Raw genomic sequence first — 6492 nt, 5'->3', positions numbered from 1 at the left:
AACTGTTCAATACAATGAATGCCAGGGCAGAATAGGGCTTCAGAAAATGCTGAAACTTATGTGAAAAAAGAGGCAAAAAAAATTTTTTTTTCCTTAAGCCAATTGTATGAAGGCATCCAGACCGGCTGTCCAAACAGGATCCATAAATCCCCACTGTCTAGATCAGGATTCTAATTTCAGCTGTTTTGAAAAATACTAATATGCCAATTATTTGGTTTTCTTTCATTGATTCAAATAAACACCTAAGCCAACTAACAGAGGATTCCAGAAAACAGGTCCCAACACACTCGGAAAGTAAACAGCACATTCATTAGGAATTCCATACTTTGGATGGAGCTCAGAAGACTCCAGCGGCAGAATTCAAAGAAAGAGAAAGGTAACAGTTTGTGAGTCAAACATAAAGATGGCAGAATGTGCAAATCAGGTCATCAGTTTTTTCACTGGGGAGATTAGATTTTAATCTGTTTTCAAAAAGACTGAGGTGTATTCGAACTTGTGCAATAGAAATAACTCTCTCCCCACAAAAGGAAAATTTTTTTCTTTAAAATGCAAACAAAACATATAAGCAATTCCTATTTACAATTGTATCCACTGAGGTTTTATTTGCATTCTACATAAGATTTTGAAGATTGGGTATTCACAGTGTTCTGTACCTGGAATTTGAGCTGATTTTAATGCTATTCCTGGGCGTTGGTGATAGGAGAGGACAACTTTATTTTCTTCCATTTATTTGGAAAGATCAGCTCTATACTGCAAAAGTGATCATTCTGTTTGAGATCAGCATTCTTTGGGGAAGTTAAATCAATTATACTTCTATTATGTCTACACCAACATGATTTAGCTGTAACATGGACACACATGGAAAACAAGAGACTGTGATTAAGGCATCAGATTTGGGCGGTGGAAAGAAGAGAATTCCTCCTTTTCTAGTGAAACCTCAACCTCTTCTGGATAGCACTGAGCATTACGTTAACAAAATGCCTTCAATGTATGGTTTTTATATGGAGAATTACTTTGGCTACAAAAGAGCCATTTCTTTGGATTCATGAAATAATAGGGACACCGGCAATCCTATCATTCTTGTGACTGAGGTCTGCACGCTTCCATGTCAGAAAGTGCAATTAGCTTTTATTGGGGCCTGATGATACTGCCCTGAATTAATGTACCTGCAGAAGGAATTCTGAATATGAAAAATTACGGCTCCTGTTTGCTCTTATCTGCAATTTCACCTGAATTGTTATTGGGACAGCCTCAGGTTTCTGGTGTGAGTCTGAAATGTCACACAGGCTACAGAACCCAGGGGCTTATCACCAGACCCTCAGCTTACCGCGGACTTGCTTAGTAACTGCCAAGGCAGTGGGGACAAGGGAATGACTTTTTTTTCCCCTTTCCAGACTTTTAAATTTTTCTTTCTTTTTTATTTTATTGAGGTATAGTTGATTTACAGTGTTGTATTAATTTCTGCTGTACAGCAAAATGATTCAGTTATACATATACATACATTCTTTTCCATTCTGGTTTATCACAGGATATTGAATACAGTTCTCTGTGCTAGGCCCTTGTTGTTTGTTTATCCATTCTCTATGTAATAGCCTACATCTGCTAACCAGCACCTCCACTCCGTCCCTCCCCCAACCCCCTCCCCCTTGGCAACCACAAGTCTGGGGAACGAATTTTTAATTAAAATAAAATGAGCATACAGCCAATTTCGTCAGAAACTAAGGGAAGGAAGGAACTTTATGTATAACAGTGTGGTGGTAGTGTTTATATTTTCATAAATTTCACATAAAATAATCATTTCCCACACCATCACTTTGTGATGGTGTTAATGTGTTCTGACTCCCATTTCATGAATCAAGGATGGGGACGCTTAGATTGTAGTGTCCAATGGTTAGACAAAGTCTTCAGGATGAAGACAAAAACCCAAGTATCGTGCCTTCTTGTTCAATGCTTTTACTCGATTAAATATTCATATCTCATGTAATGAAAGAGACGGAAATTATTTTACCAGTGGCCAAGTGGATGAGAATGCAGCTTAAGGACAGGTCACAGGTTGCAGACCATCACTAAAATGTAAAACTCCTTCTGCTGGGATCTTTCTTCTCTAGACACCAACAACTATTGTAGAGCCTAGGGTCTAGTTTACGTTTTTTTTAAAAAGCCGCTTATCAAAGTATAAAACATATGATGGAAAAAAAGATTTTTTTTTCTAAAGTTAGTGGCTGGCTGGCCCTGAGGAAGAGAGAAGGTGACTCTCTATAGAGGCTAAAGCATAAAGGCTTGTAGACAGAGGAGCAGAGGTGAGCGGGACAGTTAGGAAGGTATTCACGCCCTGTCCTGACAGAGAGGACCATCCTGGAGAGCTGACCGTGGAAAGGCCTGTGGGAGAAACTCCGCCCTTCGTGCTCTCACATCCGTATAGGGCAGATGCCCGCTCTCTGTGGGGTGGGCACAGACTGCCAGGGGCAGGGACCAAGGTGGGGTGGGTGGGGTGTCCCTCAGATATCCCTGCCCTGGCTCAAATTTGTCCCGAATGACGCCCAGCCACCCCTTGTGCAAAGAGAGCGGGATCAGAGGACTTTCCTGAGCACTTCTGTGTGTCACGTACCCTTCCAGGGTTTTAGCTGTAGAGTCTAATTGAGAATAACGCCAAGATCCCGAGATCTGGAAACAGGTCGCCCTGGCAGAGGTGGTATTCCTGTCGTGTAGCAGCAGTAGTGCAATCAAGGGCTCATGATTTAATCCATCCAAACTCCAGTTTCCAACTTAAAATGAGGTGGATAGGGCTAACTCCCTCCCAGGGTTATTGTGTAGACCAAGGGAGATAATCCATGTGATTAATATGGGCTCACTCTTAGCCGCTTCCGTTTATTGATACCGTTGTCTGAGTAAATCGTCACTTTAATTGAAGGAGCTAAGTGTTAAAGCATCCTCAATCCAAAGAAAATAAATGTCTCGTCTCAGGGCATGCTTCTGCTTTAGTGTGGTGAGAGAGGACCCGGGCTAGATGGATCTCTTGGTTTTGGAGACAGGAAGATAGTTTTCAGATAGTCATTGAAGTGAACTAGGAACACTTGAGGTTGGCAGGGGACCTTTGTGCTGTGGGAACACAGTGGAGGGAGGTTTTGAGAATGGCTGAAGGTACACGTTTTTGAATTCCACTTACCACTCCTCTGCAGCACCGGATCCCTTCTGTGTGAAATGCACACATGAGATCCCAAGGAGAAAGCTGGGCTATAGTTTTTTGGTTTGGGGCAGAGAAGCGTTGTGATGTTGGTTCTGTTCCCTCATCTTTCAATTCCATCATACTCTCAACCCCACGTGGAAGGACCAAGTTTGTTCCCATCATATCTGTGTACCAAGGACAACGTCTGGCTTAGCTACAGGCTCTACAATATTAGTTTAATAGATGTTGAACAAGTTCTCATCACTATAAAGACAATTTCTAAAGCCAGATTTTATCATTCCTTGATGAGGTCCAAAAATATTTGTTTAGAAATAAAGGTATATATACATGAGCCAAAGAGTAAGATCCCCGTAGGGACAATCTTCAAATCTATTTTATGTTAGAACTATTTATTTCTGCAGACTAGATTGCAGTCTCTTGGAGGGAAGTGATTGGGTTTATTCATCTTTGTTTCATCAAAGTGTGTGTTACACCCAGTGCTTTTCCACGTGGACCCTTGAAAAACCTTCCTGCTGTGAGATTAAATTTGACCTGTTGAAAAGAATCAGAATTGATGGTCTTTGAAGAGAAGACCAAAAGTTTAAGAGGACCTGACTGAGGCATAGAATGACAAAACAATTGGTATATTTTGTCAAAAGTTTTCAGGAATATGTGAACAAAACAGTAAAAATTGCTCTAATTCTGTACTGAGTTTATTGAATTAATTACAGCACTTACAATTAAATGCATTATTTTTTATTCTAATGAATGAAAGTTTAATGAGCTGAATCTGTCTTAAATATCTATGATTTTTACTTGAAAGTTGCCCATGACATTACACTTTTTATGAATTTTCCTTTTGTGAATGTTTTATCTACTTAATAAAATTTTATCATATGAAAATGTGTACATGTGTAATTAAATCTTTGTTAGTTTTTCTAATATGTGATGCATCAGTAAAAGTGAATTTAAAAATTTGTTCAAACTAATAATTAAGAAGTTTCCGATTATTCATTAAATCTCTTAATAAATGCATACTTTTATTAACTCCATTAATACATGTTTATAGCCCTCTAAATACACTCACTTACTGAGTAATATTAAGCTATTTGTCAGGTTATTTTCTCTGAGGGATTTGAAAATAACGTTGACTGAGTTGTGACCCTTAAGCTCTGAGGAGAACCAAGTTTAAAGTTTAAATTTCCACCTCCTTCCTCCAGTACATACAATATATGGAGTTGTTATTTAAAAAATTTTTATTTTAAATTGGACTGTAGTTCATTTACAATGTCGTGTTAGTTTCAGGTGTACAGCAAAGTGATTCAGTTATACCTATACATGTATCTATTCTTTTTCAAATTCTTTTCCCATTTAGGTTATTACAGAATATTGAGCAGAGTTCCCTGTGCTATACAGGAGGTCCTTTTGGAGTTTTTTTTTTTAACCAAGCTGCTTTATGACTTTTCAAGTCATTTTTTGGAGATTGTTTAGTTATTGAATCATAGCTTTTTGTTTTTGTTTTTTAATCAATTTATTTATTTTATTTTTGTCTGCATGGGATTTTTATTGCTGCACTCCGGCTTTCTCTAGTTGCGGCGAGTGGGGGCTACTCTTCTTTGTGGTGCGCAGGCTTATCATTGTGGTGGCTTCTCTTGTTGCAGAGCAGGGGTTCTAGGTGCACGGGCTTCAGTAGTTGTGGCACGTGGGCTCCGTAGTTGTGGCTTGCAGGCTCTAAAGCACAGGCTAAGTAGTTGTGGTACACGGGCTTAGTTGCTCCACAGCATGTGGGATCTTCCCGGACCAGGGCTTGAACCCGTGTCCCCTGCACTGGCAGGTGGATTCTTAACCACTGTGCCACCAGGGAAGTCCCGAATCATAGTTTTTAATTCCAGTGAAGCGAGTCACTTTTTCGTTAGATGCTTGTCAAAGGCAGGCTGAAGTTATATGGACCCTTCGCAGCGGGAACCGATTTTGTAGACGGCTGCCCTTGGCAAATGGGATGAAGACAACAGGGCAGAGGTAAGCTGTTTGCAGTAGATCCACTCAGAGGCTCACTACTGTCTTTGTAGGACCTGCCTGCTGGGAACTACTGCAGTCTGGCTCAGTTTTACTGTTACTGCTTCATACCTCTTAAAAGAATTGGTGGGCTTCCCTGGTGGCGCAGTGGTTGAGAGTCCGCCTGCCGATGCAGGGGACACGGGTTCGTGACCCGGTCTGGGAAGATCCCATATGCCGCGGAGCGGCTAGGCCCGTGAGCCATGGCCACTGAGCTTGCACGTCCGGAGCCTGTGCTCTGCAACGGGAGAGGCCACAACAGTGAGAGGCTCGTGTACCGCAAAAAAAAAAAAAAAAAAAAAGAATTGGTGATGCTGATTACAACAGAACGGCGAATGGGCAGCCACTGGGGCAAGTTACTGATGTAAGAGTTACCACTATTGTTTCTTAAACATCCTAATGGTTTTAGTGCATATGGCGACCCCACTAGGTCCTTAAAAGGTATGTGACTTACAGACTTTTACATCTATATCAGTAATAAGCTCATCAATGTATGTAGATTATATTATGGCATTAACTTTTTCTTACCCATTTACGTGGACTATAGCATGGCATCCATTTTTGTTTTGTGTTTCCACTATACCCAGACACTCTGTAGAAAACTCATATCAATATAGGGGCAGGTGATTAAAAAGTACAAACTATTATATATAAAATTAACCACAAGTACATATTGTATAGCACAGGGAATCTAGCCAATATTTTATAATAACTACAAATGGAGTATAATCTTTAAAATTTGTGGATCACTATATTGTACACCTGTAACATATATCATTGTACATCAACTATACTTCAATACAAAATTTTAAAAATACAATGGCAGAAAAAAGACTGAAAACAAGTAAAAAAGGAAACTCATATCTATATTTTAAGGCATCTAAATTTATATTGATCTATTTGTACCCATAGTTATATTTTATTGTAAAGCATTCATATCTGGGAATAGATTAACACTGAAATTATCCCATATTTTTATTGTGTTTTCACTGTGTCTATGTAGGAATGTCTTCCATCTCAGCTTTAGGAAAAATAATATTTCTGTATTTTCTGGATTTCATCCAACTGTATGAAATTGAAAATTGGAGCCACTCAAGTTGTCAAGTTTTCCTATGTTCTCACAATTGGAAATAATAGTTTATCACTTACAACTGGGAGTAATAGTTTACAGATTATAGAACGTCCCTCTCAAAGAACCCCTCAATGTTACCAGAACCAAGTAAGGCCTTCGTGAGGTAGCCGTTCCACATTATTTACACTTACATGGAAAT

This window comes from Mesoplodon bidens (genome assembly GCF_964165515.1).
Source record: "Mesoplodon bidens genome assembly, chromosome: 3".
Taxonomy (NCBI): Eukaryota; Metazoa; Chordata; class Mammalia; order Artiodactyla; family Ziphiidae; genus Mesoplodon; species Mesoplodon bidens.
This window is presented reverse-complemented; position numbering follows the sequence as displayed.